Source organism: Balaenoptera ricei, chromosome 2 (assembly GCF_028023285.1).
Source record: "Balaenoptera ricei isolate mBalRic1 chromosome 2, mBalRic1.hap2, whole genome shotgun sequence".
NCBI classification, from domain to species: domain Eukaryota; kingdom Metazoa; phylum Chordata; class Mammalia; order Artiodactyla; family Balaenopteridae; genus Balaenoptera; species Balaenoptera ricei.
This window is the reverse complement of record NC_082640.1, coordinates 143,287,601-143,313,782: the sequence shown is the minus strand read 5'-3', so window position 1 is coordinate 143,313,782 and position 26,182 is coordinate 143,287,601. Positions and strand designations below refer to the sequence as shown.

Sequence of the window (26,182 nt, the reverse complement as noted above, 5' to 3'; positions counted from 1 at the left end):
GGGGAGGAGCCAGGGCTGGAGACTGTGGTCTTCAAACTTCCAGAAACTTCTCACTTTCCAAGGCACCCCAATCTGGAGAGTTGTACGGGAATCAGTGTTGTCTGCTACACTTTCCTACCTCCCTCTCCCCTCACTGTACAGAGAAAGGTAGACAACTCAAAGAAAGGAAGCTGACTCAAATCTTACTAAGAGGCATTTTCGTAAAGTGCAGAACCTCTGGCAACAAACAAAAGGACACTTTGAAGTATTAGTAGCTACAAAGCCCACTTGAATTGCCATAACAACCCTCCCGTCCATTTCATTAAGAGATAACATTTCTAGCACAATTGTTTTTCTGTTTAATGATTAATCATAAAACTATGTAATACATATATGTATATGTATATAGTTTTGATCAATTGTGTACTAATAATAATTCTATTGAAAACTTAATCCATAATACTTTTTCTAACAGGATGCTGTGGTGACTCCTCCAAACGTAACAATTTAAAATTTTCAATGTATATACATATTTTTGTTGAAGAGCAGAATGATAGGGTGATTAATAAAAAGACTTTCAAGCATAAAATATATCACATTAGGATAAAGCTCTGCAGGAGAAGCAAAATGGAAATGCAATTTCAAAAAGGAAAAGAAAATATTGTAAAATTTCCAACTTAAAAAAAAAGCTTGTTCATGTGTTTTTTGAACCATGGGTATTAAATCACTATGGTATTTAGATTTCACTGGGTAAATTTAAAAGAGCACTATAACAGTTTTATTCTAAAATGTCAATATTCACGGGGAGGGGGAAGAGTAAGCTGGGATGAAGTGAGAGAGTGGCATGGACATATATACACTACCAAACGTAAAATCGATAGCTAGTGGGAAGCAGCCGCATAGCACAGGGAGATCAGCTCAGTGCTTTGTGACCACCTAGAGGGGTGGGAGGGAGACGCAAGAGGGAGGGGATATGGGGATATATGTATATGTATAGCTGGTTCACTGTGTTATAAAGCAGAAACTAACAAACTAAAAAAATAAAAAACATAAATATGATCGGGGGAGTGGGGGTGGTGGTGTAATGAACTGGGCGATTGGGATTGACATGTATACACTGATGTGGATAAAATTGATGATTAATAAGAACCTGCTGTATAAAAAAATACATAAAATAAAATTCAAAAAATAAATGAATAAAAATAAATATGATCCTCATGTATTGTACAACACAAGGAATATAGCCAATATTTTATAGTCATTATAAGTGGAGTATAATCTTTAAAAATTGTGAATCACTATACTGTACACCTATAACTTATATAATATTGTACATCAACTATACTTCAATATAAAAACATCTAAAGGAAGAAAAATAAATAAATATGATCCTCATTTTAGAAAGAAAAATGTCAGTATTTACAATAAGACAAAAATTAGATCCTTTCGCAACTCTTTCGTTTAGATGAAAAACATGTGATACCAACCTGAAAAGGAGGTCAGAGCTTCCCAGAAGTCTTTGAGGGGGCACACAAAACAAGCGTATGAAGACCACGGGGCTGTATCACAGGGCGGTACGACATGCCAAGGAGGGAGAGGACACACAGCTGGCTGACAGGTAGGGGGAGCCATGGTCCTTTGCAGCCCAGGGATCAGGGCAAGAGAGGCAGGGAGAGCAATGAGTCAGCGCAGTGTCCTCCCATGGAGGGCGGCCTGAGGTTGCTCTCCGGGCACCCCACGGCCCAGGTGTGGCATTCGGGAAGTTTCCACGAGCCCCAGCACAGACGGACGATCACCTCCTACAGACTTCACGACAGCACAGATGATCAGCCCCCAGTAGTGTGAGATTCATGTGACTCCGGAAGACCAGACGGGCCCATTTACCCTCCCTGGTCAGCCAGCCCATATGCAGCAGGGCAACAAGTGTCCAGCAGCCCCGTCCCCTGCCTGTGGAATCCCAGTGAGTCCTGCCAACACCCAGGACCATCTTTGGGGATATGCAGCAAGAGTACGTGCTCATCGAGGGAGGATGAGTCATCCAAAAGACACCAAGGGAAACAGCCCTGAGAGGGCATTCGGCTTAGAAAACCCTGACTACTGAAACAGGAAAGAGGCTATAAACCAGGAGAGACGCAAGTGTTGTTAACTGGTGAGACTCAGTTCCATGCTACCCAGCAGGGCGGGGACACATAAGGAGGTTCAAGTCAGCTGGAGAAAAGGGTTTACATTGTCTCTGTGCACCGAGTGTCATCTGAGCAAATACACCATCCTATTGCACCTGCAAGTGAGGCTAACGATACTTACGTTGCAGGGTTCCTGTAAGAATTACAGAGAATGAACATAAAGTCACACAGCACATACGTGCTCTGTGAAGGGCAACTATGACTGTTATCATAAAATCTGTCTGCCTCCACTGCTGCCTTGGGGTGATGAGAAGATGCGTGGACCGTGGTCCCTGGGGCCAGTGTCAAGCTGTCCCTACCTTTGTGCGGCAGCAGCAGTCCCTGGGCACTGAAGCCCACTTCTAACAGAGGCAGGAGGACCCCTCTCCTGTCACGTTCAGTACTTTATCCCTGGGTACGGTGGGTGCTGCACTGGGCTGCAATATCATATAGAACCAGACAGGAACCAGTTCTGAGGAAAAGCCCTCACACTCTTCTCAGAATCAGTTCTCTGATAACTGGGGCATTGTTATTAGTAGGCCTGACCCTTCCCTAGAGCAGGTTCGTTCCCAGGGAGCACCCCATCCTCCCTGCAAACAGGCCCTCAGTGAGCCCACCCCAGGAGTCCCCGATAAAGCTGCATCCCAGAGGGTGCAGAGCACCCAGCCCCAGAAGCAGAATGACCATCAAACTACTGAAACATAAGCTTCCATACTGCTTCCCAGACCCTGTGCCTGATTTCATATTCCTTCTCTCAAACAGAGCCACCCAAAATGTGAACAGCTCTGGCTCCACAAAACCTGGATCTGTCCCATCCAGACCTTATTCTTACTCTCTCTGGTGAGTGGAATAAAGAACTGGGCCTCCCATGCTGCTATTGTGAGAAAGCCCTAACTGTGTCAGTGATAAAAGCACCTCCACAGATTGGAAAAAAAAAAAAAAAACACTTTCAAGTTAGATTTTCTCACCAAGTTCTCTCAGATAATGAATTCATTGATCAAATGTTAATTAAGCACCCACCAAGGGCAGGCACCAGGCCAGGTGCTCCCAGCCCATACCAGGAAGATCCTACAGCCAAGTGGGGGCATCTACCAGCACACTGCCTAAGGAATCTCTGCAAACTCTTTCCCTTGGGGCTGATGATCAGCCCAGAGGCACCAGCATGTGCCACCCTGTGTCAGCTCCCCAAGGTCCATCAACTAAAGGGTTAACACAGCAGGAGATGCGAACCACACTGGTTGTTAATATTTTCATATTATCCCTCCTTCCAACTAGTATTTTCCAAGTCCTTCAGTTCTACTGGTCTTCATTAGGGACCAAAAACAAATCCAGGAATAGTGATCATTCTGATCATCTACACAGGAAGCCCAGGTGAGTCTGGATGACCTTTGGAATGTTCTCTACCATGCACACAGCCATATATAGGTAGATCCTGCTTGAAGAAAAATCTAACTCTAAAACTTAGGTCTAAAAAAAGGCCAACTAGGAATTCTAATTCCTTTTATGGGATTGATGAAAGATAGGATTCATTTGAACAACAGCTTTCTCCTAATGCATTTAAAATATGTTCTACCAGAAGCTAACACAATGTTGTAAATCAACTATACCTCAATAAAAAAAAAACATGCTCCATTTAGAATAACTAATTTATACACAATTGCCCAGGAACATGTCCATGGGGTAAAATGAGTCCAAGCATTCATTCTTTCATTCGACAAAATTTTATTAAGTATCCACTATGTGCCAGGCACTGTTCTAGATACAGTAGTGAACAAAACAGACAATGGTTATTTTCATGGCGCTGACATTCTGGTGGGAGTAGACAAATAGCCAGTAAATATGTAATATGTTAGGATGGGAAAAGTGCTATATATAAAATAAAACAGAGCAAAGGGGGCATCAGAGTAACTGGGTAAGGAATGGGGTGCTATCTCTACAGGGAAGGCCACTCTGCTTGGTGATGTTTGAGCTGAGAAGATGTGGGCAGAGGAAAGAAAGAGAACATGCCTTGAAGTCAGAGCGTGCTTGGTGTGTTTGAGGAACAGCAAAGCAGGCTAGCATGGCTGGGGCCTGGTGCAGCTGGGGTCGAACCTGCAAAGGGGAGTGTGGAAGAGTGTGAGGTTGGAGAACGAGCCAGGACTTATGTCTGAACTGCCTGAAGCAGACGTTTGTTCTGAAATAGTCCTCGATACGCGCAGCATATAGTCAGGACCCAGAATCTCCCTGACTCCTCTAGAAAATTCAATAATAAAATGCTAAACCAAATTTAGGAACTCTAAACACATTTTAGATTAAAAAACAAGTTCCTTCCGATATCCTGTAACTTTACACCAGGATATCCATGGCAAGCTGGACACGGTATACAATGATTGCTTCTCACTCAATAAATGTGCTGTCAGCTACCCAGGCCTAGAGAGGAAAGGATGGTACTCTCACGTACTTAATTCCACTCTGCTTTTGATTAGGTCTTTGTGTTGCACCACTAACTCCCAGAAGGCTTTCTGATACACCAGCTGCTGACGGCCTGGTATGCAATATTCACTGGAAAGGTTATTCTCTGACGCTGACCTCCAGATTCCCGATGATAAACATGAATGAGCTAAGAAGCACATTAAACCCACCCCGGTGTCATTGCTGACCCAAAGAGAAGTGCTCTTCAAATTCTCACCTCTTCCTTTGATGACTTAGCCTTTATCCTCCACTTTAAAAAATTAAAATATATCAACAACTTTCATGAGTTACTTTTCCCCCTTCGTACCTCTGAGGCATTCCGTTACTGGTGTATGGGAAGGGCCAGTGTCTCAGGACCCCACGGAGTCATGCCACAATAATGTCAAAGAAGGATCATTTCTTTACACGGGGAAATCAGTCACCTAGCATGCTTGACTGTAGGAAGTTATCAGGTAGCATCTCAGCAAGAGAAAACTGTTTCCAGAAACTGCTCAACTAGGCAATCCATCTCTCAAAAGGATTTTAGCTTCCTAACCAAGCAAAAGAATAACATGGAGGAAATTTAGTAAATAATGACCCAACTCCCAAAAGCTACTAGCAAGTGTTTATTTTGTTTTGTTTTTAGATTAAAATAGCTTCCATAAAAACAAAACATTTCTCAGTGTAGAAATATATTAATGCAATTCAGAAAAGCATGAAGGAGAAAGTGAAAAAATAGTCACTTGATATCATCACTGAGAGATAACCCATGTTAACATTTTGGTGAACACTTTTTCAGACATTTTTATGCATGAGCACACACAAATAATTTTACATAAATAGAATCAAAGCATACCTAAAGTTTTGTGATTTACTTTTTATTCACTCATGTATTGTGGACAGCTTTCTAAATTATTAAATATAGACCTAAATCATTACTTCAACTAGATGCCCAAAATTCCATTATACAAATTGTGAGAGTCACGAAATCACTTAACTACACTCATACATGTGAAGAAATAAGGCTTCTTTATGGGTCATAAGTGGAGCCTTTCACCAGTTAGTGGAGAAAAAATAATTTAGTCCAATTCCATAATCTCAGTACAATCCCATAATGTGAATGGTCCTCAAAGGATAATATTCTTTTCTAGGCAAAATTCTTAATCTCTCATATTCATTTCTCTCCCACATATTTTTACTAATAAAAGTGTGGCTGCGTAACAGGAAAGGGTACAGATTATGTGACATTATGGTAACAAGGGAGAAGGATCCTCAGGTGCACCTCCCTTGCCTGGTCTGCTGGATCCTAGCTGGGACTTCCAATGATGTGGCAGGTGTTAGCTGCCTCCTGAACAGAGGCTGTGGAAGTACAACTGGCCATCTTGGTTTTTTGTTCAGGCAATGAGCGAAATCCACCCATGAGAGCAACCACTATATACCACCATGGTCAGGGTGATCCCCAGAAAGGAGTGGGGCTCCCAGGCAACTCAACCAGTGTAGGGGTGCCCAAGGTAGCACACTTAAAAGGAGACTATACTGCTGACATCTTCCATTGCACCCTTGGGCATATACTATTAAAGACAGACATCTGCAAGCCTAGGGTGGCTGCCTGATTATCCCACCCAGGAGACAGACCTGCTGCAGTCTCGTTCAGTTGACCCTGATCTCAAAGGTCCCAACTCGGGCAGCCTCTTCCACCTGCCCCCAGTCCCTGCTCATTCATTGGGGCTCTCAGCACCCCCAAAGCTCCTTGAGGTTGCAGCGGCTAGTACTTCCTTGGCCGGGAACCCTCCTGATAGCAGTGCCTGTGATCAGTAAAACACCACCCAGTTGGGTTTAGAATTCTCTTAGGGGATCCAGGTGTCCAATCACCTGCCTCCCCATCCTCTGTGGGGTCCAGAGTTCCCCATCTTTGGAGTCTTCCTCTCTGCTCTGTGCTGTCAGGGTATAGAGGTCCCATTGTACTCTAGCCTCCCCCATCCAAGCATGGAGCACATTCCTCTTCAATCTGCAAGCTCCATGAGGGTGGAGACCACATCTGCTGTGTTCACTACTGAGTTCACACTGCCCTGCAAAGGGCATTATATGTGCTCAAGGCACATTTGAGGAATGAACAAATGAATGAATGAATGAATGAGGTTCATAACATAAATGAGGTTCCTGCACCAGTGTGGCCCTGAGAGGAGCATTTCCTGCCTAGCACTTGACTTCTGTAATCCTGGGGATGTTGTTTCTGTCTTCTGGGTCTGTCAGAACTCGGATAGGATCCCTGGACAGGATCTTGTTCCTACTCTGACAGAAGCTTCCTTGTGTCTGGACACCAGATTGGATGCTAACAGCAGGAGTCATGAGGGAAGTTAGGCATTCAGAAACACTCTGTTTCCTGACATCTGGAGAGAGAGAGAGAGAGAGAGAGAGAGAAAGAGGGAGAGAGCACACTAAGTGCTACCAGGAGATCAGCCATACCCCATCTAAGCTAAGTGCTACCAGGAGATCAGCCATACCCCATCTAAGCCCTGTTTTGCATTGCAGTGTCTTACACTTATTAAGAGGTGAGAATCTCCCCATCATGATTTATCAAACAACTCTAATAAGCACATTTTATGGTCCAGGTCATATCCTTTCATGAGCCTCATTATTTTAAACCAGTTTTATAGCAATAAGAGAATGTACCATAAATTATTTTTCACTAAGCGTCAACTAGCAGTTCTGTTTAAGCACTACTTCTAAATCCAAAGGAAGAAAGTTGTTTGTGCTAAATAATACGTTGCTATGATAGGGTAAGTGCCAAAAATGTAAGTTCATGTTAATTTTAGTCCACTGAGATAAACTATAAAAGTCTTTTACTTTCATTAAAAAAATACTGCTTTTTTGCCAACATCTGAAAAAAAAAAAAGCTTGTGGATTTTTGTTGCCATTGTTTATTTATTTATTTCCCTCACTTAAAAAATAAAGTTACTGATATTTTTCTGTGAGTAGCTGTAATTAGTTCTGGCCAGCCAATAAATTCAGGGAGGAAATTAGGGTTTTTCTTGTGCTATGAGTAAGTTACCCAGGAACGTTCTCTAATTACCTTGTTTTATGACAACTGCTTCTACTCAGGAGGTATTTATTGAAAAATCCCTTCAACTACTTCAGAGATATACTTCTAAAGCAAAAGTATTATTTATTTCTAGCTTTTTGCTAGAGTAAACTACTGCCACTTTTACCTGGATGGAGGTGGGGAGATGCCATCCTGCTATGCTGTTATCTCTGACTCAGGGCAAATCAGCTCCAAACCATTGTGTCTCGTGGCCCTCGTTCATCTGAGCAGCTTCAGCCCAATGTGATCACTGGTCTGTTCCCCACAGTGTCACCTGGCACCATCTCATGACCACCTTTAAAGCAGGCTCCTTCAGAAGTTCTGTGCTGCAGTTAACCTCTCTTCCCCTTGGATTGTCCTCCAGTCTTGCTCTAATAGAACCTCATCCTGGAGATCTACTCGCCGGCATGGTGCTCACAGCCAACAGCACTGTATTATGTACCTAAAGTTTTCTAAGAGGGTGAATCTTAAGTGCTCTTACCACACACATGTACACACAAAATAATAACAATATTAATAATAATAAAGAGGAAAGTGGCCCCTTTTGCAAGGTGATGGATATGTCTGTAGCCTTGAAGGTGATGATGGTTTCATGGGTGTATACTTATCCCCAAACTCATCGAGTTGTATATATTAAATATGTACAGCTTTTCCCATGTCAATCATACCTCAATAAAGTGGTTTTTAAAAAATAAACATTTTTTTTAAATTAGGAAACAAAAAATTGGGTCATATCTCTCTTTCAGCTAATGACCCAGCATGGCTGGCTGCTAAAATTACGCTATATTTTTCTTCCACCAAGATCACCACTCCTGCTCACAAGCTGTAAGAGAATCAGCATTCTATTCACCCAGGAATAAAAGGTAATCATCAAGAGGCATTAGGCTGTAAAATTCTATTTCCAGGCTTATAAACTCAAGTTATGAAAGACAGGTACATCCAAAATTAATAGGAATAAAGCAATACTTTGAAAAGGCATTAGTAAAACCAAAGCTGATAACTTAAAGTCCAGTTAAAATCAATATTCTCATATTTAATAACAAAAGCAAAGAAAGAGTGGCATCAGGAAGCCAGGAAAAGATATTTTGGGAAAAGGATCTCATTCTTGGAGTTAATGAGTTTCCCTACACAAGTTCCACGAGTTCAAGCATGTTGATAACATCACAAGCGGTATTTCGGAGCCAAGATGGAATCACAGAGCTATGTAGCACGTGTTTCGTAAGTTCAAGTTTCAATGAGGATTTCTGCATTTACCCAAAAACCTCTGAAATAATTACGTAAGGATGTAATCACGATTTTCCACTTACCACATTGTTGGAGTTGTTTTGGTGTATCTCAAAGTTTTTGGAACAGCAGTTTGAGACAATGTGATTTGACTGTGTGAAATTTTCCAGGGTGAGTGCGTAAGCATGTAATTCATGTTTTTAAATACACGCTATGAAATGCACGTTGCTTATTAGCTTTCTAGCAATCTCCCAACTCTTCTATTTTCATCCCTTTAATTTTTATTAAATGATTTTTTTTATCATTATCTTCCTTATTCCCAACTTCAAAGAAATAATTATTTACATGACCCTATTTTCTACTCACCTTTGAAAGTATTTTCCCTACCAGCCCCCATCTTTTTTTGGTGATATTTTGTGCAACGGTTCTTGGTAGTGATGTCCAGTCATAACAGTTAGCATTTGCTGGCAGCTTACCATGTGCCAGGCACTACATTATCTCATTTAATTTACTGAAAGCACAGTTGTAACTTCTCCCGTTGCTTTTGCTTGGGAGAATTTGTTAAAACCCCGTTTATTAGTGTGAGAATTAGCAGCAGCTTTGCTGCTTGAAGTAGACTAAAAGCAAAATCCGCTCTGTATTCAAGCCAGGGTACTGCGTGTGGCTGCCAGGTCCAGCTGGCCACGGGAAATGTCTGGATGATTTCATTTAACGCCTTTAGAAATATTTCTCACTGGGCTAATTCAAGGAAAATGGCTTGTCACGGATGATATCTGACTATAATAAGCGGGTAAAATGCTTTCCCAATAAATATTGTAAAATGAAACAGGTGTAAAGCCACAGTTGGAAAATCAGCAGCCAAAGAGTGCTGCAGGGGTTATGGGCCAACTTCCCAGCAGAAGGCTGATCCCTGGGAGGTGGCAGGGATCCGTGTTAGCCGGGCATTTCCCCCAGTGCTTCCAAGAAATTCATCATTTATTCAAGCATTCATTTAATAAATGCTGATATACTACATAGAGGCATTCTACTGGGTCTCAGCAGGACTCAAAGATTAATGCACTTCAGCCTTAAGGAGTTGCAGGCTAGTGGGAATTAGAGGACCTGGTAGGATCTGTGTGAAGCCCTGCCACCCCACATATGCGCAGATTGCTTCCTGCTGCACGTAGAGAAAACCCAAGTCCCTGAGTTGAAGGAGGTGCCAAAGGGCAATCAGTCTGGATTGGTTAGAGAGAAAAGGACCTGCAGAAGAAGCTGAAAACGAGCAAGGTGGTAGATACTGGTGGCAGGAAACAGCTCCCCTCTCCCCTGGAGGAACACCAGGGGTTTAGAGACCTGCAACATAAGAGCTGAGCCCGGGCGAGTGGCCTGTGAGGACTGCCTGTTGTGTGGAGGAGCTGGAGCGGAGGCAGGCAGTGGAGGAGAGCCAAGGGCATACCTTGCGGGTTGGTCAGCTGGCTTCTGTTTGCCTCCAAGTTGTTGTGCAAGCTGAGCTCAGGGCCAGCCCTGAGGAGTGAACGGCACGTCCAGCGTTCAATGCAGAGAGTGGAGGGCTCAAAATTTAGTGTATTCAGCGGAGCTCCAGGGAAGTGGGAGCTGTGAGGCTGAACTGAGGAGCCACCCACCCTGAGGCTTACATGTCTGCACAAAGGAGGAAGAGCCAAGGTTGTGCAGAAGCCGATGGCCCTTAGGGGAGAGAAAGGGCCCTGTGATTTTCCTGTGCTCCCAACATGTGCGTGATGATGGTGATGTACTGAGTGTTTCCTATGTGCCAAACATTTTTCTAAACATAGAAAAATGTTATCTCATTTAATCTTTATAACAACTCTATGAGGTAAATATTATTATTTTCCCCATGTGGCAAATGATAAACCTGAGTACAAGAGAGGTGACAGAACTTCCCCAGGTTCCCACAGCTAATACCCACACAGCGGGATTTCGAACCCTGGCTGCCTGCCCTGGACCCACACTGTTAATTACTGAGCCGTTCTGCCCCCTGGAAGATGGTCATGCTTCAGAGAAAGGAAAATCCATACAGTCATGAAGCCAGGCCAGCATCAGTCAACACAGGCATCTAAGATGCAGCTCAGGAGTGTATAACGGAGACAGCTCAGCCAAGTAAGTGCAGGACATGGCTTTCACGTTTATTTGCTTAAAAAGTCTTCATTCTGTCGGACTTGGAAGTGGAGCAGGAGAAGCTCGTGCTGACGGGGTGAAGGTGTCAGCAGGTCCTAAAAGCCAGTAGGAGAGCAAACCATCCCCGTGATGCTCTGTGTGAATGCTCAAGGACATTCTGTTACAATTAATGTGTGAGTCAAGACCTGTCCATATTTAGATCATGAGCTTCCAATGGCCAACTTCTCTTAAGATTCTAACATGTCATTGCTAAGTAAACAAATGTACTTTTCCAGTAATTCTCTTATATCTCAAGTTGGAGTTTAAAAAAAAGGAAAATATTACTCCTGGATTTCAGGCTTTTGGTGGGGGACAGAGGGAGAAGGAGAATAATAAAGGCATATTTCAAAAATATTTATGTTCACATGAAAATCTGTACATGAATGTTCACAATAGCTCTATTGCCAATAAGCAAGAACTAGAAATAACTCAGACATCCTACAATAGGTGAAGAGTTTACAGTGGTACATCCATACCATGAACTACTACTTAGTAATAAAAAGGAATGAACTATTGATACATGCCCCCCAAAGTTGTACTTGCTACTCATTAAACTCCATTTCTGTAGGGCTGACCGCCTATCCTTTCTTTTATATATTCTTAAGAACACTTGGAAAAAAGACTGTGGCAGTCCCATAATACTCTGGGAAATTAAGTGCCTGGGCAGTTTGTGTTAGGGGTGGCTGTCACCAATGTTACACTGAGTTATGCGTAAGTAGTGGTATGCTGGAGTCAGCTTGTACCATTCATCACCCCAACTCTATGCTCAGTGACATCATAATGGTGCCTAAAATTAGCCATGGTGGGAGTATTTACATCATGGAAATCAGCAAATCAGAGGTCACTTCCAACCCTGAGAACTTGTTATTAAAGCTTTGCCAGGATGTCACTGTGGATGTCATGTGAATAAGTTATTTTAGAAAGTTCCAAAGGTGGGAAGTGGGAATAATCCAAGACAGGGAAATCTAAATCAGTTCATATATTGTAGCACCACCACTGTATGATCCCTCATGTATCACCACCCTGACAATCAGTTCTGAGCCAGACACATTTCTCAAGCCAGAAATAAGACTTGAGTGGAAAAACCTGGGAGATGTGAATAAGGAAAATATTTGAGTTTTAATAAAGTCCTTTCACATTTTTCAAGGAACATGAAAAATAAACCAATAAAATGTCACCCAACACAGTAAGACAAGTTGCTGAAAGGGAAAACACCTGGGCAAGGTCAGTTTTGACCACCTGCAGGTGCCATGTATCCATCTTGAGGAAGGTGATTCAGCACCTACAAAGATCATTGCCTGAGTGCCTTACAAACATTATTAAAGATCAAAAACCTATATCTTAAAAAAAGCATTTGACAAAATCCAACACTCATCCTTGATAAGGGAAAAAAAAACAAAAACAAGAATCTCTTAGCAAACTGGGAATAAAGGGGAACTTTCTTAACTTGATACAGAGTTTCTAAAAACAAAAAGAAAAAAATAAACAAAAATAAACCCTATACAACTAACATCATACTTAATAAAGAAATGCTGAATGCTTTCTCCCTAAGATTAGGAAGAGGGCTAGATTGTTTCTCTCTCTCTCTTACTCAACATATGACTCACAACTCATTCAACATAGTATTGGAAGTTCTATGTTGCAATAGGTCAAGAAAAAGAAATAAAAGGCATTTAGATTGAAAAGGAGGAAATTAAAATGTCCCTATTTGCAGATAACATAATTGTGTAGAAAATCCCAAGGAATTTACAAAAACAAAACAAAAAACAAAAACCCTTCTAGAACTAGTAAGTGAGCTCAGCAGCATTGTAGGATACAAGGTCAATATTTTAAAAATTAATTACATTTCTATGTACTAATAATGATATATGGAAAATGAAATTAGAAACAATACCACTCATGACAAAAAAAATGAATACTTGGATATAAACTTAACAAGACTTGTACAGAATCTTTATGCTGAATTTTACAAAACACTGATGAAAGAAATCAAAGACCTAAATAATTGAGGGACATATTAAATTCATGGATTGAAAGACTCAACATAGTAAAGATGTAATTTCTCCCCAAATCAATACATAGTTTTAATGCAATCCCTACTGAAATCCCCAGCAAGATTTTTTGGCAGATACAGACAACATTATTCTACAATTTGTATGGAAAGGCAAAGAAACTAGAATAGCTAAAACAATTTTGAAAAATAAAGTGCGAGGAATCACTCTACTTGATATTAAAGACTACAATATACTACAGTAATCAAGACGGTGTGGTATTGTCAAAGGGATAAATACATAGATCAATGGGACAGAATACAGAACCCATAAATAGACCACACAAATATGCCCAACTGATTTTTGATGAAAGTGCAAAAGCAATTCAATGCAGGAAGGATAACCTTTTCAAAAAATGGTACTGGAGCAATTCAACATCTGCAGTGAAAAAAACAAAACAGAACAAAAGAGGAAGAACCTGGACTTAAGTCTCTTACCTTACAGAAAAATTAACTCATAATGAATCACAGACTTAAATGTACAATGTAAAATTAAGTGTTATAGCTCTTTTAGAATTGGTCTGGCAGGTTTCTGGTCCTTACCAGAAGACCTCCATAGGGGGGAAAAAATGTGAAACTAGAGCTTTTAGAAAAAAAATAGGAGAAAAATTTGGGGACATAGGACTAAGCAAAGAATTCTTAGACTTGACTAAAAAAGCATAATCTATACAAGGAAAAACTGATAAATTAGACCTCATCCAAAACTTGCAACTTTGCTATGTAAAAGATCTTCTTAAAAGGATGAAAAGATAAGCCACAGACTAGGAAAAGATACTTGCAAACCACATATTCAACAAAGGACTAGAATACATAAAAACTTGACATTAAAAAGCAAATAATCTAATTAGGAAATGAGCAAAAAACATTAATAACGTGTCACCAAAGAGGATATACAGATGGCAAATAAGCACATGAAAAGATGTTCAATAGCATTATCCATTAAGAGAATGCAAATTAAAACTACAATGATATTATCACCACACACCTTTCAAAATGGCTAAAATGAAAAACAGTAACAGCACCAAATTCTGCCAAGAATGTAAAAAACTCAATCATCCATAGACTGCTGCTGAGAATGAAAAATAAAACTCTGGAAAACTATTTGGCAGCTCCATACAAAACAAAAATATGACTATCATACAATCCAACAATAACACTCTTGGGCATTTTCCCCAGATAATTAAAATGTATGTTTACATCAAAATCTATGTACAAATGTTCATAACAGCTTTATTCATAATAAACAAAAACTGGAAACAACTCAGATGTCTTTCACCAGGTGATCATTAAACAAATGTGGTATATCCATACCATGGAATACTACTCAACAATGAAAAGGATAAACTATTGACACACATGGCTTGGATGAATCTCCAGGGGATTATGCTGGGTGAAAAAAAGCCAATCCTAAAAAGTCAGACACTTTATGATCTTATTTATATAACATTCCTGAAATAACAAAATTATGGACATGGAGAACAGGTTAGTCATTGCCAAGAGTCAGGCATGGGAGTTAGGGGGAGGTATACATGGCTATAAAAGGGCACCATGAGGGATTCTTGTGGTGATAAAAATGTTCTTTACCTTGACTGTATCAATGAGATATCCCGGTTGTAATATTATAATATGGTTTTATAAGATGTTAGCTTTGGGAGAAATGGCACAAATGGTACACAGGATCTCTCTGTATTATTTCTTAGCAATGCATGTGAATCTACAATTATCTCAAAATGAAAATTCTAATATTTTTAAAAACCCTATATCTTGAGAACTTGTTTTCTTTTTACATTTTTATCTATACATTTTTTTGCTTATAACTTTTTGTAAGTTTCTTTGAAAATATTAGCCTGTTTGTATATTTAAGAGACTTTTAACATGTTTGATCATTTGACACAGTAATTCCAAGCCCAGAATTATAGCCTGAGAAAAAATTCAAAATGCAGAAAAAGATGTTCATTTTAACAATATGTGCTAACAAAAAAATCCTAAAAGCAACTTTGTGTCCAACATCTAAGGAGGGATTAAATAAAATATCATATCCAAATGATGGAATATTCTGCAACCACTGAATACAATTTTTTTAAACATCTTTATTGGAGTATAATTGCTTTACAGTGGTCTGTTAGTTTCTGCTGTGTAACAAAGTGAATCAGCTATACATCTACATATATCCCCATATCTCCTCTCTCTTGCGTCTCCCTCCCACCCTCCGTATACTACCCCTCGAAGTGGACACAAAGCACCGAGCTGATCTCCCTGTACTACGTGGCTGCTTCCCACTAGCTATCGTTTTACATTTGGTAGTGTATATATGTCCATGCCACTCTCCCACTTCGTCCCAGCTTACCCTTCTCCTTCCCCGTGTCCTCAAGTCCATTCTCTATGTCTGTGTCTTTACTCCTGTCCTGCCCCTAGTTTCTGCAGAACCTTTTTTTTAGATTCCATATATATGTTACCATATGGTATTTGTTTTTCTATTTCTGACTTACTTCACTCTGTATGACAGTCTCTATGACCATCCACCTCACTACAAATAACTCAGTTTCATTTCTTTTTATGGCTGAGTAATATTCCATTGTATGTATGTGCCACATCTTCTTTATCCATTCATCTGTCGATGGATATTTAGGTTGCTTCCAGGTCCTGGCTATTGTAAATAGACTGCAATGAACATTGTGGGACATGACTCTTTTTGAATTACGGTTTTCTCAGGGTATATGTCCAGTAGTGGGATTGCTGGGTCGTATGGTAGTTCTATTTTTAGTTTTTTGAGGAACCTCCATATTGTTCTCCATAATGGCTGTATCAATTTACATTCCCACCAACACTGCAGGAGGGTTCCCTTTTCTCCACACCCTCTCCAGCATTTACTGTTTGTAGATTTTTTTTTTTTTTAGCTGATCTCCCTGTGCTATGTGGCTGCTTCCCACTACCTATCTATTTTACATTTGGTAGTGTATATATGTCTATGCCACTCTCTCACCCTGTCACATCTTACCCCTCTCCCTCCCCATATCCTCAAGTCCATTCTCTAGTAGGTCTGTGTCTTTATTCCTGTCTTGCCACTAGGTTCTTCATGACCTTTATTTTCCCTTAGATTCCATATATATGTGTTAGCATACTGTATTTGTTTTTCTCTTTCTGACTTACAAGAATGTAAAAAACCACTAGGTTCTTCATGACCTTTATTTTCCCTTAGATTCCATATATATGTGTTAGCATACTGTATTTGTTTTTCTCTTTCTGACTTACTTCACTCTGTATGACAGACTCTAACTCCATCCACCTCACTACAAATACCTCCATTTCATTTCTTTTTATGGCTAAGTAATATTCCATTGTATATATGTGCCACATCTTTTTTTTTTTAAACATCTTTATTGAAGTATAATTGCCTTACAATGGTGTGCCAGTTTCTGCTTTATAACAAAGTGAATCAGTTATACATATACATATGTTCCCATATCTCTTCCCTCTTGCATCTCCCTCCCTCCCACCCTCCCCATCCCACCCCTCTAGGTGGTCACAAAGCACCGAGCTGATCTCCCTGTGCTATGCGGCTGCTTCCCACTAGCTGTCTATTTTACATTTGGTAGTGTATATATGTCCATGACACTCTCTCACCCTGTCACATCTCACCCCTCCCCCTCCCCATATCCTCAAGTCCATTCTCTAGTAGGTCTGTGTCTTTATTCCCGTCTTGCCACTAGGTTCTTCATGGCCTTTTTTTTTTTTCTTTTTTCCTTAGATTCCGTATATATGTGTTAGCATACTGTATTTGTTTTTCTCTTTCTGACTTACTTCACTCTGTATGACAGACTCTAACTCCATCCACCTCACTACAAATACCTCCATTTCATTTCTTTTTATGGCTAAGTAATATTCCATTGTATATATGTGCCACATCTTCTTTATCCATTCATCCGATGATGGACACTTCGGTTGCTTCCATGTCCTGGCTATTGTAAATAGAGCTGCAATGAACATTTTGATACATGACTCTTTTTGAATTACGGTTTTCTCAGGATATATGCCCAGTAGTAGGATTGCTGGGTCGTATGGTAGTTCTATTTTTAGTTTTTTAAGGAACCTCCATACTGTTCTCCATAGTGGCTGTATCAATTTACATTCCCACCAACAGTGCAAGAGGGTTCCCTTTTCTCCACACCCTCTCCAGCATTTATTGTTTCTAGATTTTTTGATGATGGCCATTCTGACCGGTGTGAGATGAAATCTCATTGTAGTTTTGATTTGCATTTCTCTAATGATTAATGACGTTGAGCATTCTTTCATGTGTCTGTTGGCAATCTGTATATCTTCTTTGGAGAAACGTCTATTTAGGTCTTCTGCCCATTTTTGGATTGGGTTGTTTGCTTTTTTGTTATTGAGCTGCATGAGCTGCTTGTAAATCTTGGAGATTAATCCTTTGTCAGTTGCTTCATTTGCAAATATTTTCTCGCATTCTGAGTGTTGTCTGTTGGTCTTGTTTATGGTTTCCTTTGCTGTGCAAAAAGCTTTTAAGTTTCATTAGGTCCCATTTGTTTATTTGTGTTTTTATTTCCATTCCTCTAGGAGCTGGGTCAAAAAGGATCTTGCTGTGGTTTATGTCATAGAGTGTTCTGTCTATGTTTTCTTCTAAGAGTTTGATGGTGTCTGGCCTTACACTTAGGTCTTTAATCCATTTTGAGTTTATTTTTGTGTATGGTGTCAGGGAGCGTTCTAATTTCATACTTTTACATGTACCTGTCCAATTTTCCCAGCACCACTTACTGAAGAGGCTGTCTTTTCTCCACTGTGTATGCTTGCCCCCTTTATCAAAGATAAGGTGACCATATGTGCGTGAGTTTATCTCTGGGCTTTCTATCCTGTTCCATTGATCTATATTTCTGTTTTTGTGCCAGTACCAAACTGTCTTGATTACTGCAGCTTTGTAATATAGTCTGAAGTCAGGGAGCCTGATTCCTCCAGCTCCATTTTTCGTTCTCAAGATTGCTTTGGCTATTCGGGATCTTTTGTGTTTCCATACAAATTGTGAAATTTTTTGTTCTAGTTCTGTGAAAAATGCCAGTGGTAGTTTGATAGGGATTGCATTGAATCTGTAGATTGCTTTGGGCAGTAGAGTCATTTTCACAATGTTGATTCTTCCAATCCAAGAACATGGTATATCTCTCCATCTATTTGTAGATTTTTTGATGATGGCTATTCTGACCTGTGTGAGGTGAAACCTCATTGTAGTTTTGATCTGCATTTCTCTAATGATTAATGATGTTGAGCATCCTTTCATGTGTCTGTTGGCAATCTGTATATCTTCTTTGGAGAAATGTCTATTTAGGTCTTCTGCCCATTTTTGGATTGGGTTGTTTGTTTTTTAATATTGAGCTGCATGAGCTGCTTGTATATTTTGGAGATTAATCCTTTGTTAGTTGCTTCGTTTGCAAATATTTTCTCCTATTCTGAGGGCTGTCTTTTCGTCTTGTTTACGGTTTCCTTTGCTGTGCAAAAGCTTTTAAGTTTCATTAGGTCCCATTTGTTTATTTTTGTTTTTATTTCCATTTCTCTAGGAGGTGGGTCAAAAAGGATCTTGCTGTGATGTATGTCATAGAGTGTTCTGCCTATGTTTTTCTCTAAGACTTTTATAGTGTCTGGCCTTACATTTACGTCTTTAATCCACTTTGAGTTTATTTTTGTGTATGGTGTGAGGGAGTGTTCTAATTTCATTCTTCTACATGTAGCTGTCCAGTTTTCCCAGCACCACTTATTGAAGAGGCTGTCTTTTCTCCATTGTATATTCTTGCCTCCTTTATCAAAGATAAGGTGACCATATGCGTGTGAGTTTATCTCTGGGCTTTCTATCCTGTTCCATTGATCTATATTTCTGTTTTTGTGCCACTACCATACTGCATTTAAGACAATTTTAACCCCCCAAATTTCAATCACATGATGAGTTGAAAATTTTTAACATAATTCTAAGGGACAAAATGAAGGTGGAAAACTGTACATTCAACATGATTTCAATAATATACAATGATATGGATAGAAAGAGGGAAATACTCCAAATGTCAGCAATAATACTCTCTAGGTGATAGAATTACAGATGAGTTTTATTCTCTTCTCCAATATTCTTTTTGGTTTTCGGTGATGAGCTTACAACTGGTATGATCTTGGACTAGCTGTTATCCTTTCTAAGCCTTGGAGTCCTCACTCATTAAATGGAGATAATAATAGTACCTTCCTTATGTTTGGTATTAATCTATAGTGCTTAGCAAATTATCTGATACACAATAAATGTTATTTATTTGACAAGCATACATGTATAGTACTCACAATGTACCCGGCACGATTCTAAGATCTTTCCAAATATTAACACATTTAGTCCTCATAACAAGCCTCTGAGGTAAGTACAATTATTATTGAATGAGGAAACTGAGGCAAAGAGAAATTAAATAATTTGCCCTAAGTTATACAACAAATAAATAGCAGAGCTGGAGTCTGAACCCATAAAGTCTGGCTCCAAAGTCTGTACTATTAATCATTACGCTATTTAGCCATTGTTTATTATTATTATTAGGGAGTAAAAGTAAAACTTTAAGTCAGATCCTAAAATAATGAAAAAGGCAGAATTTTTCTAGACATGTATGGTTGATGACAAGCAGCATAGAGAAAGAATGGCAGAACAGATACATTGCTAGGCGTGCTTATGGAATTTGGAGGCATATAATTTGAACTGGATATCAGTTCCCTCAATTCTAACCTATATGGCCTTGCATAAATTATTTAATCTGTCTGGGCATGAACTGAATAATCTGCGAAATAAAATTTAAAAGTACCTACATTTCAGGCTCATTGAGAGGATTATTTAAGTTAATACAGGTAAAGTAATTCTATATAGTACATACTCAACAAATGCTTGTTTCTTTTCTCCTTGTTAACATCTAAAACACTGTTTTTAAATAGGGCAGAACACATTCAGATGATCACATCAATATATATGCCTCATGATAAACAGACCATGTCCTGATTATCACCAGCAAAATAAAATTGATGCATGGTATCTAAGTGGCTTAATGGACCATCTTGACTACATAATCCAAAGTTCCTGGAAAATGTAGAGCCTACAGAGTGTGTAGTTGAATCATCTCTTGGAGCTTGAATACCCAGCACAGACAGCAAGTGGGTGATTCCTGGTAACATTGTTTACTTGATAAATACAACAGACACTATAAAACACCCCTTGCAGAGTCCTAAGACTTCACAACATCAAAAGCAAATATACACCATCCGGTCTTTATGGAGCTTTATGACCCAATAAAAATGGAAACAATAGACCACTGCATCAATATACAAACCCAATATAACAGTGAGGCTCAAGAGACACTGGGGTACACCATCTGCAGCTAAAGAAAGGGAGAGTGATCAAGTATAACTAAACTATCTGTAGCAGGTCCAAACAGGTAGTGTGGTATTACTTACAGCTGGGGACAGTTGGTCAGAGAACCTTAAGGGTGGTGACCTATGAGTTTCCTGGTCACAAGGATTAAAATAAAAGCCTTTCCTACACAAAGCATGAAGCTGAGGGAAAATGGATTATCTGCTATGATACAAAATGTGTTTTACATTGATCATTTTAACAGTCAGGTAATTTCATATTTCACGTCAATAGCCACAACAATTAGTAAAATCCTGTGTCTAGAAGTCATACGTGCCAAAATTGTGGAAGTTGCCATGGAAAGAACATAGGCTTTGGAGCTAGATGGAGGTTGGCCTCCTGACCCCTCTCTTTACCATTAAGGTGACTTTGAGCAAGACATTTAAGTTCCTTTAAGTCTCAGTTTTATTCATCTATAAAGTGAAAAAAATTACTTAAGCTCAAAGAATTATTATAAGATTATAGATTAGGTATGGAAAGGGAAAACATCAAGTGCCCACTAAATCAACTGCTATTATTATTATTATTAAATTTAAAAGTGTGGAAACTCTTACCACTCAGTCATAAAATAGGGTGGAATCTTGCCATTTGTAAAACATGGATGGGCCTTGAGGGCATTACGCTAAGTGAAGTAAGTCAGGCAGAGAAAGAAAAATATCATATGATATTATCTCAGTTACATGTGGAATCAAAAGAAAAAACAAAACAAAACAACAAACCAAGTTTATAGATAGAGAGAACAGACTGGTGGTTTCCAGAGGGAAAGCTGGATGGGGAAGTGGGCAAAATGGATGAAGAAGGTCAAAAGGTACAAACTTCTAGTTATAAAATAAATAAGTCATGGAGATGTAATGTACATCATGGTGACTATAGTTAATAATACTGTGTTACATGTTTGAAAGTTCCTAAGAAAGTAAATCTTAAATGTTCTCACACACAAAAAAAATTTGCTTGTAACGTGTATGGTGATGGATGGTAACTAGACTTATTATGGTGTTAATTTTGCAGTGTATACAAATACCAAATCATTATGTTATACATCTGAAACTAATATAATGTTATATGTCAATTATACCTCAACAAAAATTAATTTATTAATTTTTTTCAAAAGAAATCATGCAAATTCTACACAACTCTTTCAGAAAATAGAAAAGCAAAGAACAGGTCCCACCTCATTTTATGAAACCAGAAGTCATTACCCTGATACCAAACCAAGTAATAAGAAGAAAAGAAAAGAAAGACCAAAATTCCTCATGGGCATAGATGCAAAAATCCTCAACAAAGTATCAGTACATTGCATCTGACAATACATAAAAAGAATAATGCACCACAACGAAGTGGGGTTTATCTAGGGAACGTAAGGCTGGTTCATGTTTAAAACTCAATCATTTGATCCACAACATTAACATTCTAAAGAAAGAATCCCGGGCTTCCCTGGTGGTGCAGTGGTTGAGAGTCTGCCTGCCAACAGGGGACACGGGTTCGAGCCCTGGTCTGGGAAGATCCCACATGCCGCGGAGCAACTGGGCCTGTGAGCCATAATTACTGAGCCTGCGCGTCTGGAGCCTGTGCTCCACAACAAGAGAGGCCGCGATAGTGAGAGGCCCGCGCACCGCAATGAAGAGTGGCCCCCGCTTGCCACAACTAGAGAAAGCCCTTGCACAGAAATGAAGACCCAACACAGCCATAAATAAATAAATTTAAAAAAAAAAAAGCAAACCTTTTAAAAATAAAAAATAAAAAAAAAATAAAGAAAGAATCCCATATGATCATAGTAATTGATATAGAAGAAACATTTGAAAAATATCAACATCCATTATGACAAAAACTCTCAGCAAACTAGAAACACAAGAGAACTTCCTTGCCCTGATAAAAGACATCTACAAAAACCTAGAGCTAACATCATACTTAATGATGTAAGCTGAATGTTTTATCCCTAATACAGGGAACAAGGCAAGAATGTCCACTCTCACCAGTCCTATTCTGTATCAGGAAGTCTTAGCCAGTGCAACTGGCAGCAAATAGAAATAAAAGACACACCAAATAGAAAGGAAGAAATAAAACTCTACTTATTCATATGTGACACAGTTGTCTACATAAAAGCCTAGGCAATCTGAAAAAAAAAGAATAAGTGAGTTAGTAAGGCCTCAGAAAACAAGGTCACCTCACAAAAATTAATCATATTTCTATATACTACAATGAACATGGAAAACCAAAATTTAAAAATACGGTACCATGTAGAATAGATACAAAAATGAAATATTTAAGTATAAATTAACAAAATATGTACAGGATCTATATTTGAAAACTACAAAATCCTCATGAAAAGTTTAAAGAAGACTTAAGTAAAATAAGGGACCCACCATGTCTTACGTATAGAATGTTTGTGTCCCCCCAAAATCCATATGTTGAAGTCGTAAGCTCCAGTGTGGCTGTAAGAGATGGTACCTCTAAGCAAGTAAAGTTAAAAGAGGTCATAGGGTGGAGCCCTGCTCTGATAGGAGTAGTGTTCTGATAAGAAGAGACTGAAGGAGCTCACTCTCTCTCTTTCTCCAAGGACAAAAAGAAGAAGTCATGTGAGCACATAGTGAGAAGATGACTGTCTGCAACCCAAGGAGATAGACTTCACCAGACACTGACCCTGATGACATCTTGATCTTAGACTTCCAGTCTCCAGAACTGTGAGCAAATAAATTTCTGTTGCTTAAGCTATCCAGTTTATGGTATTTTGGCATGGTAGCCTGAACAGATAAATACACCATGCTTATGGATTGGAAGACTCAACAAAGTAAAGATGTTAATTCCACCCAAGTTGATCTAGAGATTTAATACCATTCCAAACAAAACACCAACCATATTTTTTCTAATTCTCAAATATATATGGAAAGGCAAAGCAGCTAGAATAGCCAAAACAATCATTAAAAATGAGAATAAAATTGGAAGAACCACACTACTTAAATTTACAACTTACTAAAAATTACAGTAATCAAAAGAATATAGTATTGGTCAAAGAACAGACATATAAATCAGTGGATCAAAATAGATGGCCAATAAATAAATTCATGGAAATACAGTCAATTGATTTTTGACAAAGATAAAGACAATTCAATAGAGAAAGAATAGTCTTTTCAGCTACAGTGTTGGAAAACTTGGATATCCTTATATCCAATAAGAATCTTGGCCACTGTCTCCATTAGTACTTTTAACCTCATAACTTACACAAAAATTAAAATGTATCATGGGTTTAAATGTAAAAATAAAACTCTCATATTCTTAAGAGAAAACCTTGTGACCTAAGGTTAGACAAAGAGTTCTTAGACATGAAGCAAAAGCACACACAAAAAAGAAAAAATTAATAAACTGGACTTCATAAAACTTATCACCTTTTGCTCTACAAAAGACACTGTTAAGAGAATTAAAAGATAAGCTGCAGACTGGGAGAATATATTTGCAAGTCACATATCCAACAGACAGTTTGTACCCATAAAGAACTCTCAAAATTCAACAGTACGAAAACAGAGAACTCAATTTTTAAATGGGCAAAAGACTTGAACAGACACTTCAGTAAAGAAGATATATGGATATCAAATGAAAGATGTACAACATCATTAGCCATCACAGAAATGCAAATTAAAACCACAATTAGATATCACTACACACATATTAGAAAGACTAAAACTAAAAACTAAAAACACTGACAATACTAAGTGCTGACAAGGATATGGATCAATAAAGTTCTCATATGTTTCTTTGAAAATGCAAAATGGTACAACTTTTCTGGAAACATTTTGGCAGTTTCTTATAAAGTTAAACATACACTTACCATATGATCCAGAAACTGGTATTTCCTAGTATTTACAAGGTATTTACTATAAAGAAATAATAAACCCTTGTTCATACAAAAGCCTGTTAATAGTAACTCTACTCATAATCACCCACAACTGGAAACAACCCACTGTCCCTCAATGGGTAAAAGGATAAACTATGATACAACTATACAGTAGAGTACTACTAAGCAATAGGAAGGAATAAACTACTGATGTGTGCAACAAACTGGATGAATCTCAAAGGCATTATCCTGAGTGAAAGAAGCCAGTATCCACAGGGATGCAAGGATTCTTCAATATCCGCAAATCAATCAGTGTGATACACCACATTAACAAACTGAAGAATAAAAAGCACACAATCATCTTAATAGATGCAGAAAAAGCTTCTGACAAAATTCAACACCCATTTATGATAAAAACTCTCCAGAAAGCTGGCATAGAGGGAACTTACCTCAACATAATAAAGGCCATATATGACAAACCCACAGCTAGCATCATTCTCAACAGTGAAAAGATGAAAGTATTCCCTCTAAGATCAGGAACAAGACAAAGATCACCACTGTTGCCACTTTTATTCAATATAGTTTTGGAAGTCCTAGCCAGGGCAATCAGAGAAGAAAAAGAAATAAAAGGAATCCAAACTGGAAAAGTAGAAGTAAGACTGTCACTGTTTGCAGATGACATGATACTATACATAGAAAATCCTAAAGATGCCACCAGAAAACTACTAGAGCTCATTAATGAATTTGGTAAAGTTGCAGGATACACAATTAATACACAGAAATCTCTTGCATTCCTATATACCAACAATGAAATGTCAGAAAACGAAGTTAAAGAAACAATCTCATTTACCATCACATCAAAAAGAATAAAATACCTAGTAATAAACCTACCTAAGGAGGCAAAAGACCTGTACTCTGAAAGCTATAAGACACTGATGAAAGAAATTGAAGATAACACAAACAGATGGAAAGATATACCATGCTCTTGGATTGGAAGATTCAGTATTGTCAAAATGACTATACTACCAAAGGCAATCTACAGATTCAATGTAATCCTATCAAATTACCAATGGCATTTTTCACAGAACTAGAGCAAACATTTTTTTTAATTTGTGTGGAAACACAAAAGACCCCAAATAGCCAAAGCAACCCTGAGAAAGAAAAACGGAGCTGGAGGAATCAGGCTCCCTGACTTCAGACTATACTACAAAGCTACAGTAATTAAAACAGTATGGTACTGGTGCAAAAACAGAAATATAAATCAATGGAACAGGATAGAAAGCCCAGAAATAAACCAACACACCTATGGTCAATTAATCTATGACAAAGAAGGCAAGAATACACAATGGAGAGAGAGAGTCTCTTCAATAAGTGGTGCTGGGAAAACTGGACAGCTACATGTAAAAGAATGAAATTAGAACATTCTCTAACACCATACACAAAAACAAGCTCAAAATGGATCAAAGACCTAAATGTAAGGCCGGACACTATAGAACTCTTAGAAGAAAACATCGGCAGAACATTCTTTGACATAAATTGCAGCAATATCTTTTTTGATCCGTCTCCTAGAGTAATGAAAATAAAAACAAAAACAAACAAATGGGACCTAATGAAACTTAAAAGCTTTTGCACAGCAAAGGAAACCGTAAACAAAACAAAAAGACAACCCACAGAATGGGAGAAAATATTTGCAAACGAAGCAACTGACAAAGGGTTAATCTCCAAAATAGACAAGCAGCTCATGCAGCTCAATATCAAAAAAAATGAACAAGCCAATCAAAAAATGAGCAGAAGATCTAAATAGACATTTCTCCAAAGAAGACATACA

General features: G+C 38.7%; 1 long non-coding RNA gene and 1 other non-coding gene across 2 annotated transcripts in view; one reads left to right on the top strand and one right to left on the bottom strand.

Annotated features, from left to right (window-relative positions):
• The window catches only part of LOC132360642 (uncharacterized), a 229,147-nt gene that overhangs the window by 82,140 nt on the left and 120,825 nt on the right, over positions 1-26,182 (bottom strand). The window lies entirely within an intron of this gene.
• LOC132361447 (U7 small nuclear RNA) lies at positions 13,594-13,654 on the top strand. The gene has a single exon (XR_009501735.1). It is a non-coding gene; the product is annotated as a U7 small nuclear RNA (small nuclear RNA).